Here is a 12,435-nt window from a genome sequence, read left to right on the forward strand (position 1 = left end):
CATATTTCTACTTTTACCGCATACACTTTAACCCGATACCCAGTTACTGTGCTGTAGTCAGGATGGCCGAGCGGTCTAAGGCGCTGCGTTCAGTTTACAGTCTCCCATGGAGGCGTGGGTTCAAATCCCACTTCTGAAAGTTTTTTAGTGCCTCTCAGGAGTCATGCTGCTCAGCAGTAATAATAAGAATGATGAAATAACAACTTCACACAGTGAAATAACAATTCATAATAAACACTCTCAAATGCAGACCTTCTGGAGCTGAGCAAAGATCAAGGTTAAATAAGAAAACAGCTGGACTTAATAACAAATGAATGAGGGGAACATTTTGTGTTATTGCATTATAATGAGTTACTGCATTATCTTTCAGTTGTTAAATTTCACTTTCTGTAGGCTATGCCTGTTGGCCCATTCACTCCTAACAAGCCTGTTTTCTTCTGTCAACGTTGTCGTGGCCGAGTGGTTAAGGCGATGGACTAGAAATCCATTAGGATCTTCCTGCGTAGGTTCAAATCCTGCCGACAACGAAAATGCATTTTTTTGACCCCTCCGGAGGTTGAAGTTTAGTCGTGTTTCTTATACCAATCGCATCCTCTCAGATCTCCGCAAGTACATAGGGATTAGTTGTCCATTTGGGATAGGACTGCAGGCCATCTATCCCACTTCACACCTTTACACACCTGGTTATCCAGCCTTCTAGCTCTATAGGCCACAGTAGCATAGGTTACAGGTTTGTAGTCAAGCCACAGATTTCAGGTGAGATCCCATGATACACTCAACAATACAACAACACGATTCTCATGAATAACCATTAAGCCATTTGCTAAGATTTCCCCCATTTTGACATGTGGAAACCTGTTGTCACTCTTACCCTGACGGGAAGCTCCAGACACTTTTTTGGTCCTAACTGAGGCATTTTTAAATTCATGTCAAATTGGCCATATTCTGAAGACACTCTTAGGCTGCAGGGTAATCGAACTGGCCACATCTAAAGTCAAGCCACAGGTAACAGGTGAGAAACCTTGTTAAACCCTAAAAGAAAAAGAAAAAACTTGATTGCATTGAAAATAACCATTAAGTCATTCAGGTCGCAGACTCCCCTATAGGCATGGTTTGAAACCCCCTCCTGACAACTTTTTAGCGCCTGCATGTCATGCACCTTTGTAAAATCCAGTTGAAAAATAAATGACTTAAGGTAACGTAAATGACACCTAGTTAATATGAGTAGTGAATAACTATCGTATTTGTAATATTCTGCAAAAACAGCTAGTTGATGAGAGGCTGAAAGAGAATTGCAAGAATCGCGCAATTTCACAGGCGGGCCCCAAACAGGCAAATAACAAAAATAATCTCGGAACGCAGAACTCGTCGGTCGTTGTCAGTGGATTTTATTGGCGGGAAGAACAAAAATATCGTCTGCAGGGTAATCAAAGTCGCCGCATCTAATGTCAAATCACAGGTGAGCTGCCTTGTTAAACCCTGAAAATAAATAATAACACGATTGCGTTGAAATGACTCATTAAGCCATTTGTAAGGATTTCCCCCATGTGGACCTGTTGTCACTCTTACCCTGATGGTTGCTGATATTTCCAGACACTTTTTCAGTCTTATCTGAGGAATTTTATCATTTATATCAGAATGGCCATATTCTGATGCCAGTTTAGCGCTCATTCAATGACGATTTACTACTCTTTCCCATTGAAGGCCATATTGAGGTTAAATCAATGACTGGACTTTTTAATTTATAAAAACAAATGACTATTGAAAGTGCAAGTCAGTATCGTGCATAGTTGTTCTGGTCTCTGTGGTGATTTTAGAGTGTTGTTCATATTTCTACTTTTACCGCATACACTTTAACCCGATACCCAGTTACTGTGCTGTAGTCAGGATGGCCGAGCGGTCTAAGGCGCTGCGTTCAGTTTACAGTCTCCCATGGAGGCGTGGGTTCAAATCCCACTTCTGAAAGTTTTTTAGTGCCTCTCAGGAGTCATGCTGCTCAGCAGTAATAATAAGAATGATGAAATAACAACTTCACACAGTGAAATAACAATTCATAATAAACACTCTCAAATGCAGACCTTCTGGAGCTGAGCAAAGATCAAGGTTAAATAAGAAAACAGCTGGACTTAATAACAAATGAATGAGGGGAACATTTTGTGTTATTGCATTATAATGAGTTACTGCATTATCTTTCAGTTGTTAAATTTCACTTTCTGTAGGCTATGCCTGTTGGCCCATTCACTCCTAACAAGCCTGTTTTCTTCTGTCAACGTTGTCGTGGCCGAGTGGTTAAGGCGATGGACTAGAAATCCATTAGGATCTTCCTGCGTAGGTTCAAATCCTGCCGACAACGAAAATGCATTTTTTTGACCCCTCCGGAGGTTGAAGTTTAGTCGTGTTTCTTATACCAATCGCATCCTCTCAGATCTCCGCAAGTACATAGGGATTAGTTGTCCATTTGGGATAGGACTGCAGGCCATCTATCCCACTTCACACCTTTACACACCTGGTTATCCAGCCTTCTAGCTCTATAGGCCACAGTAGCATAGGTTACAGGTTTGTAGTCAAGCCACAGATTTCAGGTGAGATCCCATGATACACTCAACAATACAACAACACGATTCTCATGAATAACCATTAAGCCATTTGCTAAGATTTCCCCCATTTTGACATGTGGAAACCTGTTGTCACTCTTACCCTGACGGGAAGCTCCAGACACTTTTTTGGTCCTATCTGAGGCATTTTTAAATTCATGTCAAATTGGCCATATTCTGAAGACACTCTTATAGTCTGCAGGGTAATCGAACTGGCCACATCTAAAGTCAAGCCACAGGTAACAGGTGAGAAACCTTGTTAAACCCTAAAAGAAAAAGAAAAAACTCAGTTGCATTGAAAATAACCATTAAGTCATTCAGGTCGCAGACTCCCCTATAGGCATGGTTTGAAACCCCCTCCTGACAACTTTTTAGCGCCTGCATGTCATGCACCTTTGTAAAATCCAGTTGAAAAATAAATGACTTAAGGTAACGTAAATGACACCTAGTTAATATGAGTAGTGAATAACTATCGTATTTGTAATATTCTGCAAAAACAGCTAGTTGATGAGAGGCTGAAAGAGAATTGCAAGAATCGCGCAATTTCACAGGCGGGCCCCAAACAGGCAAATAACAAAAATAATCTCGGAACGCAGAACTCGTCGGTCGTTGTCAGTGGATTTTATTGGCGGGAAGAACAAAAATATCGTCTGCAGGGTAATCAAAGTCGCCGCATCTAATGTCAAATCACAGGTGAGCTGCCTTGTTAAACCCTGAAAATAAATAATAACACGATTGCGTTGAAATGACTCATTAAGCCATTTGTAAGGATTTCCCCCATGTGGACCTGTTGTCACTCTTACCCTGATGGTTGCTGATATTTCCAGACACTTTTTCAGTCTTATCTGAGGAATTTTATCATTTATATCAGAATGGCCATATTCTGATGCCAGTTTAGCGCTCATTCAATGACGATTTACTACTCTTTCCCATTGAAGGCCATATTGAGGTTAAATCAATGACTGGACTTTTTAATTTATAAAAACAAATGACTATTGAAAGTGCAAGTCAGTATCGTGCATAGTTGTTCTGGTCTCTGTGGTGATTTTAGAGTGTTGTTCATATTTCTACTTTTACCGCATACACTTTAACCCGATACCCAGTTACTGTGCTGTAGTCAGGATGGCCGAGCGGTCTAAGGCGCTGCGTTCAGTTTGCAGTCTCCCATGGAGGCGTGGGTTCAAATCCCACTTCTGAAAGTTTTTTAGTGCCTCTCAGGAGTCATGCTGCTCAGCAGTAATAATAAGAATGATGAAATAACAACTTCACACAGTGAAATAACAATTCATAATAAACACTCTCAAATGCAGACCTTCTGGAGCTGAGCAAAGATCAAGGTTAAATAAGAAAACAGCTGGACTTAATAACAAATGAATGAGGGGAACATTTTGTGTTATTGCATTATAATGAGTTACTGCATTATCTTTCAGTTGTTAAATTTCACTTTCTGTAGGCTATGCCTGTTGGCCCATTCACTCCTAACAAGCCTGTTTTCTTCTGTCAACGTTGTCGTGGCCGAGTGGTTAAGGCGATGGACTAGAAATCCATTAGGATCTTCCTGCGTAGGTTCAAATCCTGCCGACAACGAAAATGCATTTTTTTGACCCCTCCGGAGGTTGAAGTTTAGTCGTGTTTCTTATACCAATCGCATCCTCTCAGATCTCCGCAAGTACATAGGGATTAGTTGTCCATTTGGGATAGGACTGCAGGCCATCTATCCCACTTCACACCTTTACACACCTGGTTATCCAGCCTTCTAGCTCTATAGGCCACAGTAGCATAGGTTACAGGTTTGTAGTCAAGCCACAGATTTCAGGTGAGATCCCATGATACACTCAACAATACAACAACACGTTTCTCATGAATAACCATTAAGCCATTTGCTAAGATTTCCCCCATTTTGACATGTGGAAACCTGTTGTCACTCTTACCCTGACGGGAAGCTCCAGACACTTTTTTGGTCCTATCTGAGGCATTTTTAAATTCATGTCAAATTGGCCATATTCTGAAGACACTCTTATAGTCTGCAGGGTAATCGAACTGGCCACATCTAAAGTCAAGCCACAGGTAACAGGTGAGAAACCTTGTTAAACCCTAAAAGAAAAAGAAAAAACTCAATTGCATTGAAAATAACCATTAAGTCATTCAGGTCGCAGACTCCCCTATAGGCATGGTTTGAAACCCCCTCCTGACAACTTTTTAGCGCCTGCATGTCATGCACCTTTGTAAAATCCAGTTGAAAAATAAATGACTTAAGGTAACGTAAATGACACCTAGTTAATATGAGTAGTGAATAACTATCGTATTTGTAATATTCTGCAAAAACAGCTAGTTGATGAGAGGCTGAAAGAGAATTGCAAGAATCGCGCAATTTCACAGGCGGGCCCCAAACAGGCAAATAACAAAAATAATCTAGGAACGCAGAACTCGTCGGTCGTTGTCAGTGGATTGTATTGGCGGGAAGAACAAAAATATCATCTGCAGGGTAATCAAAGTCGCCGCATCTAATGTCAAATCACAGGTGAGCTGCCTTGTTAAACCCTGAAAATAAATAATAACACGATTGCGTTGAAATGACTCATTAAGCCATTTGTAAGGATTTCCCCCATGTGGACCTGTTGTCACTCTTACCCTGATGGTTGCTGATATTTCCAGACACTTTTTCAGTCTTATCTGAGGAATTGTATCATTTATATCAGAATGGCCATATTCTGATGCCAGTTTAGCGCTCATTCAATGACGATTTACTACTCTTTCCCATTGAAGGCCATATTGAGGTTAAATCAATGACTGGACTTTTTAATTTATAAAAACAAATGACTATTGAAAGTGCAAGTCAGTATCGTGCATAGTTGTTCTGGTCTCTGTGGTGATTTTAGAGCGTTGTTCATATTTCTACTTTTACCGCATACACTTTAACCCGATACCCAGTTACTGTGCTGTAGTCAGGATGGCCGAGCGGTCTAAGGCGCTGCGTTCAGGTCGCAGTCTCCCATGGAGGCGTGGGTTCAAATCCCACTTCTGACAGTTTTTTAGTGCCGCATGCTGCTCAGCAGTAATAATAAGAATGATGAAATAACAACTTCACACAGTGAAATAACAATTCATAATAAACACTCTCAAATGCAGACCTTCTGGAGCTGAGCAAAGATCAAGGTTAAATAAGAAAACAGCTGGACTTAATAACAAATGAATGAGGGGAACATTTTGTGTTATTGCATTATAATGAGTTACTGCATTATCTTTCAGTTGTTAAATTTCACTTTCTGTAGGCTATGCCTGTTGGCCCATTCACTCCTAACAAGCTTGTTTTCTTCTGTCAACGTTGTCGTGGCCGAGTGGTTAAGGCGATGGACTAGAAATCCATTAGGATCTTCCTGCGCAGGTTCAAATCCTGCCGACAACGAAAATGCATTTTTTTGACCCCTCCGGAGGTTGAAGTTTAGTCGTGTTTCTTATACCAATCGCATCCTCTCAGATCTCCGCAAGTACATAGGGATTAGTTGTCCATTTGGGATAGGACTGCAGGCCATCTGTCCCACTTCACACCTTTACACACCTGGTTATCCAGCCTTCTAGCTCTATAGGCCACAGTAGCATAGGTTACAGGTTTGTAGTCAAGCCACAGATTTCAGGTGAGATCCCATGATACACTCAACAATACAACAACACGATTCTCATGAATAACCATGAAGCCATTTGCTAAGATTTCCCCCATTTTGACATGTGGAAACCTGTTGTCACTCTTACCCTGACGGGAAGCTCCAGACACTTTTTTGGTCCTATCTGAGGCATTTTTAAATTCATGTCAAATTGGCCATATTCTGAAGACACTCTTAGGCTGCAGGGTAATCGAACTGGCCACATCTAAAGTCAAGCCACAGGTAACAGGTGAGAAACCTTGTTAAACCCTAAAAGAAAAAGAAAAACTTGATTGCATTGAAAATAACCATTAAGTCATTCAGGTCGCAGACTCCCCTATAGGCATGGTTCGAAACCCCCTCCTGACAATTTTTTAGCGCCTGCATGTCATGCACCTTTGTAAAATCCAGTTGAAAAATAAATGACTTAAGGTAACGTAAATGACACCTAGTTAATATGAGTAGTGAATAACTATCGTATTTTTAATATTCTGCAAAAACAGCTAGTTGATGAGAGGCTGAAAGAGAATTGCAAGAATCGCGCAATTTCACAGGCGGGCCCCAAACAGGCAAATAACAAAAATAATCTCGGAACGCAGAACTCGTCGGTCGTTGTCAGTGGATTGTATTGGCGGGAAGAACAAAAATATCGTCTGCAGGGTAATCAAAGTCGCCGCATCTAATGTCAAGACACAGGTGAGCTGCCTTGTTAAACCCTAAAAATAAATAATAACACGATTGCGTTGAAATGACCCATTAAGCCATTTGTAAGGATTGTGGACCTGTTGTCACTCTTACCCTGATGGTTGCTGATATTTCCAGACACTTTTTCAGTCTTATCTGAGGAATTGTATCATTTATATCAGAATGGCCATATTCTGATGCCAGTTTAGCGCTCATTCAATGACGATTTACTACTCTTTCCCATTGAAGGCCATATTGAGGTTAAATCAATGACTGGACTTTTTAATTTATAAAAACAAATGACTATTGAAAGTGCAAGTCAGTATCGTGCATAGTTGTTCTGGTCTCTGTGGTGATTTTAGAGCGTTGTTCATATTTCTACTTTTACCGCATACACTTTAACCCGATACCCAGTTACTGTGCTGTAGTCAGGATGGCCGAGCGGTCTAAGGCACTGCGTTCAGGTCGCAGTCTCCCATGGAGGCGTGGGTTCAATCCCACTTCTGATGGTTTTTTAGTGCCTCTCAGGAGTCATGCTGCTCAGCAGTAATAATAAGAATGATGAAATAACAACTTCACACAGTGAAATAACAATTCATAATAAACACTCTCAAATGCAGACCTTCTGGAGCTGAGCAAAGATCAAGGTTAAATAAGAAAACAGCTGGACTTAATAACAAATGAATGAGGGGAACATTTTGTGTTATTGCATTATAATGAGTTACTGCATTATCTTTCAGTTGTTAAATTTCACTTTCTGTAGGCTATGCCTGTTGGCCCATTCACTCCTAACAAGCTTGTTTTCTTCTGTCAACGTTGTCGTGGCCGAGTGGTTAAGGCGATGGACTAGAAATCCATTAGGATCTTCCTGCGCAGGTTCAAATCCTGCCGACAACGAAAATGCATTTTTTTGACCCCTCCGGAGGTTGAAGTTTAGTCGTGTTTCTTATACCAATCGCATCCTCTCAGATCTCCGCAAGTACATAGGGATTAGTTGTCCATTTGGGATAGGACTGCAGGCCATCTATCCCACTTCACACCTTTACACACCTGGTTATCCAGCCTTCTAGCTCTATAGGCCACAGTAGCATAGGTTACAGGTTTTTAGTCAAGCCACAGATTTCAGGTGAGATCCCATGATACACTCAACAATACAACAACACGATTCTCATGAATAACCATTAAGCCATTTGCTAAGATTTCCCCCATTTTGACATGTGGAAACCTGTTGTCACTCTTACCCTGACGGGAAGCTCCGGACACTTTTTTGGTCCTATCTGAGGCATTTTTAAATTCATGTCAAATTGGCCATATTCTGAAGACACTCTTATAGTCTGCAGGGTAATCGAACTGGCCACATCTAAAGTCAAGCCACAGGTAACAGGTGAGAAACCTTGTTAAACCCTAAAAGAAAAAGAAAAAACTCAATTGCATTGAAAATAACCATTAAGTCATTCAGGTCGCAGACTCCCCTATAGGCATGGTTTGAAACCCCCTCCTGACAACTTTTTAGCGCCTGCATGTCATGCACCTTTGTAAAATCCAGTTGAAAAATAAATGACTTAAGGTAACGTAAATGACACCTAGTTAATATGAGTAGTGAATAACTATCGTATTTGTAATATTCTGCAAAAACAGCTAGTTGATGAGAGGCTGAAAGAGAATTGCAAGAATCGCGCAATTTCACAGGCGGGCCCCAAACAGGCAAATAACAAAAATAATCTCGGAACGCAGAACTCGTCGGTCGTTGTCAGTGGATTTTATTGGCGGGAAGAACAAAAATATCGTCTGCAGGGTAATCAAAGTCGCCGCATCTAATGTCAAATCACAGGTGAGCTGCCTTGTTAAACCCTGAAAATAAATAATAACACGATTGCGTTGAAATGACTCATTAAGCCATTTGTAAGGATTTCCCCCATGTGGACCTGTTGTCACTCTTACCCTGATGGTTGCTGATATTTCCAGACACTTTTTCAGTCTTATCTGAGGAATTTTATCATTTATATCAGAATGGCCATATTCTGATGCCAGTTTAGCGCTCATTCAATGACGATTTACTACTCTTTCCCATTGAAGGCCATATTGAGGTTAAATCAATGACTGGACTTTTTAATTTATAAAAACAAATGACTATTGAAAGTGCAAGTCAGTATCGTGCATAGTTGTTCTGGTCTCTGTGGTGATTTTAGAGTGTTGTTCATATTTCTACTTTTACCGCATACACTTTAACCCGATACCCAGTTACTATGCTGTAGACAGAATGGCCGAGCGGACTAAGGCGCTGCGTTCAGTTTGCAGTCTCCCATGGAGGCGTGGGTTCAAATCCCACTTCTGAAAGTTTTTTAGTGCCTCTCAGGAGTCATGCTGCTCAGCAGTAATAATAAGAATGATGAAATAACAACTTCACACAGTGAAATAACAATTCATAATAAACACTCTCAAATGCAGACCTTCTGGAGCTGAGCAAAGATCAAGGTTAAATAAGAAAACAGCTGGACTTAATAACAAATGAATGAGGGGAACATTTTGTGTTATTGCATTATAATGAGTTACTGCATTATCTTTCAGTTGTTAAATTTCACTTTCTGTAGGCTATGCCTGTTGGCCCATTCACTCCTAAAAAGCCTGTTTTCTTCTGTCAACGTTGTCGTGGCCGAGTGGTTAAGGCGATGGACTAGAAATCCATTAGGATCTTCCTGCGTAGGTTCAAATCCTGCCGACAACGAAAATGCATTTTTTTGACCCCTCCGGAGGTTGAAGTTTAGTCGTGTTTCTTATACCAATCGCATCCTCTCAGATCTCCGCAAGTACATAGGGATTAGTTGTCCATTTGGGATAGGACTGCAGGCCATCTATCCCACTTCACACCTTTACACACCTGGTTATCCAGCCTTCTAGCTCTATAGGCCACAGTAGCATAGGTTACAGGTTTGTAGTCAAGCCACAGATTTCAGGTGAGATCCCATGATACACTCAACAATACAACAACACGATTCTCATGAATAACCATTAAGCCATTTGCTAAGATTTCCCCCATTTTGACATGTGGAAACCTGTTGTCACTCTTACCCTGACGGGAAGCTCCAGACACTTTTTTGGTCCTATCTGAGGCATTTTTAAATTCATGTCAAATTGGCCATATTCTGAAGACACTCTTATAGTCTGCAGGGTAATCGAACTGGCCACATCTAAAGTCAAGCCACAGGTAACAGGTGAGAAACCTTGTTAAACCCTAAAAGAAAAAGAAAAAACTCAATTGCATTGAAAATAACCATTAAGTCATTCAGGTCGCAGACTCCCCTATAGGCATGGTTTGAAACCCCCTCCTGACAACTTTTTAGCGCCTGCATGTCATGCACCTTTGTAAAATCCAGTTGAAAAATAAATGACTTAAGGTAACGTAAATGACACCTAGTTAATATGAGTAGTGAATAACTATCGTATTTGTAATATTCTGCAAAAACAGCTAGTTGATGAGAGGCTGAAAGAGAATTGCAAGAATCGCGCAATTTCACAGGCGGGCCCCAAACAGGCAAATAACAAAAATAATCTAGGAACGCAGAACTCGTCGGTCGTTGTCAGTGGATTGTATTGGCGGGAAGAACAAAAATATCATCTGCAGGGTAATCAAAGTCGCCGCATCTAATGTCAAATCACAGGTGAGCTGCCTTGTTAAACCCTGAAAATAAATAATAACACGATTGCGTTGAAATGACTCATTAAGCCATTTGTAAGGATTTCCCCCATGTGGACCTGTTGTCACTCTTACCCTGATGGTTGCTGATATTTCCAGACACTTTTTCAGTCTTATCTGAGGAATTTTATCATTTATATCAGAATGGCCATATTCTGATGCCAGTTTAGCGCTCATTCAATGACGATTTACTACTCTTTCCCATTGAAGGCCATATTGAGGTTAAATCAATGACTGGACTTTTTAATTTATAAAAACAAATGACTATTGAAAGTGCAAGTCAGTATCGTGCATAGTTGTTCTGGTCTCTGTGGTGATTTTAGAGCGTTGTTCATATTTCTACTTTTACCGCATACACTTTAACCCGATACCCAGTTACTGTGCTGTAGTCAGGATGGCCGAGCGGTCTAAGGCGCTGCGTTCAGGTCGCAGTCTCCCATGGAGGCGTGGGTTCAAATCCCACTTCTGACAGTTTTTTAGTGCCGCATGCTGCTCAGCAGTAATAATAAGAATGATGAAATAACAACTTCACACAGTGAAATAACAATTCATAATAAACACTCTCAAATGCAGACCTTCTGGAGCTGAGCAAAGATCAAGGTTAAATAAGAAAACAGCTGGACTTAATAACAAATGAATGAGGGGAACATTTTGTGTTATTGCATTATAATGAGTTACTGCATTATCTTTCAGTTGTTAAATTTCACTTTCTGTAGGCTATGCCTGTTGGCCCATTCACTCCTAACAAGCTTGTTTTCTTCTGTCAACGTTGTCGTGGCCGAGTGGTTAAGGCGATGGACTAGAAATCCATTAGGATCTTCCTGCGCAGGTTCAAATCCTGCCGACAACGAAAATGCATTTTTTTGACCCCTCCGGAGGTTGAAGTTTAGTCGTGTTTCTTATACCAATCGCATCCTCTCAGATCTCCGCAAGTACATAGGGATTAGTTGTCCATTTGGGATAGGACTGCAGGCCATCTGTCCCACTTCACACCTTTACACACCTGGTTATCCAGCCTTCTAGCTCTATAGGCCACAGTAGCATAGGTTACAGGTTTGTAGTCAAGCCACAGATTTCAGGTGAGATCCCATGATACACTCAACAATACAACAACACGATTCTCATGAATAACCATGAAGCCATTTGCTAAGATTTCCCCCATTTTGACATGTGGAAACCTGTTGTCACTCTTACCCTGACGGGAAGCTCCAGACACTTTTTTGGTCCTATCTGAGGCATTTTTAAATTCATGTCAAATTGGCCATATTCTGAAGACACTCTTAGGCTGCAGGGTAATCGAACTGGCCACATCTAAAGTCAAGCCACAGGTAACAGGTGAGAAACCTTGTTAAACCCTAAAAGAAAAAGAAAAACTTGATTGCATTGAAAATAACCATTAAGTCATTCAGGTCGCAGACTCCCCTATAGGCATGGTTTGAAACCCCCTCCTGACAATTTTTTAGCGCCTGCATGTCATGCACCTTTGTAAAATCCAGTTGAAAAATAAATGACTTAAGGTAACGTAAATGACACCTAGTTAATATGAGTAGTGAATAACTATCGTATTTTTAATATTCTGCAAAAACAGCTAGTTGATGAGAGGCTGAAAGAGAATTGCAAGAATCGCGCAATTTCACAGGCGGGCCCCAAACAGGCAAATAACAAAAATAATCTCGGAACGCAGAACTCGTCGGTCGTTGTCAGTGGATTGTATTGGCGGGAAGAACAAAAATATCGTCTGCAGGGTAATCAAAGTCGCCGCATCTAATGTCAAGACACAGGTGAGCTGCCTTGTTAAACCCTAAAAATAAATAATAACACG

General features: G+C 40.9%; 9 non-coding genes across 9 annotated transcripts; all 9 read left to right on the forward strand.

Annotated features, from left to right (window-relative positions):
• The first annotated feature begins 445 nt into the window (after positions 1–445).
• On the forward strand, positions 446–527 carry trnas-aga. The gene has a single exon. It is a non-coding gene; the product is annotated as a tRNA-Ser (tRNA).
• A 1,744-nt stretch (positions 528–2,271) lies between these two features.
• trnas-aga lies at positions 2,272–2,353 on the forward strand. The gene has a single exon. It is a non-coding gene; the product is annotated as a tRNA-Ser (tRNA).
• A 1,746-nt stretch (positions 2,354–4,099) lies between these two features.
• trnas-aga lies at positions 4,100–4,181 on the forward strand. The gene has a single exon. It is a non-coding gene; the product is annotated as a tRNA-Ser (tRNA).
• Positions 4,182–5,538: 1,357 nt separating this feature from the next.
• Positions 5,539–5,621, forward strand: trnal-cag. Its single transcript has one exon. It is a non-coding gene; the product is annotated as a tRNA-Leu (tRNA).
• Positions 5,622–5,918: 297 nt separating this feature from the next.
• On the forward strand, positions 5,919–6,000 carry trnas-aga. Its single transcript has one exon. It is a non-coding gene; the product is annotated as a tRNA-Ser (tRNA).
• A 1,734-nt stretch (positions 6,001–7,734) lies between these two features.
• On the forward strand, positions 7,735–7,816 carry trnas-aga. Its single transcript has one exon. It is a non-coding gene; the product is annotated as a tRNA-Ser (tRNA).
• Positions 7,817–9,562: 1,746 nt separating this feature from the next.
• Positions 9,563–9,644, forward strand: trnas-aga. Its single transcript has one exon. It is a non-coding gene; the product is annotated as a tRNA-Ser (tRNA).
• Positions 9,645–11,001: 1,357 nt separating this feature from the next.
• Positions 11,002–11,084, forward strand: trnal-cag. Its single transcript has one exon. It is a non-coding gene; the product is annotated as a tRNA-Leu (tRNA).
• A 297-nt stretch (positions 11,085–11,381) lies between these two features.
• trnas-aga lies at positions 11,382–11,463 on the forward strand. The gene has a single exon. It is a non-coding gene; the product is annotated as a tRNA-Ser (tRNA).
• The last annotated feature ends 972 nt before the right edge of the window (positions 11,464–12,435 follow it).

This window comes from Oncorhynchus mykiss, unplaced genomic scaffold, assembly GCF_013265735.2.
Source record: "Oncorhynchus mykiss isolate Arlee unplaced genomic scaffold, USDA_OmykA_1.1 un_scaffold_396, whole genome shotgun sequence".
Taxonomy (NCBI): Eukaryota; Metazoa; Chordata; class Actinopteri; order Salmoniformes; family Salmonidae; genus Oncorhynchus; species Oncorhynchus mykiss.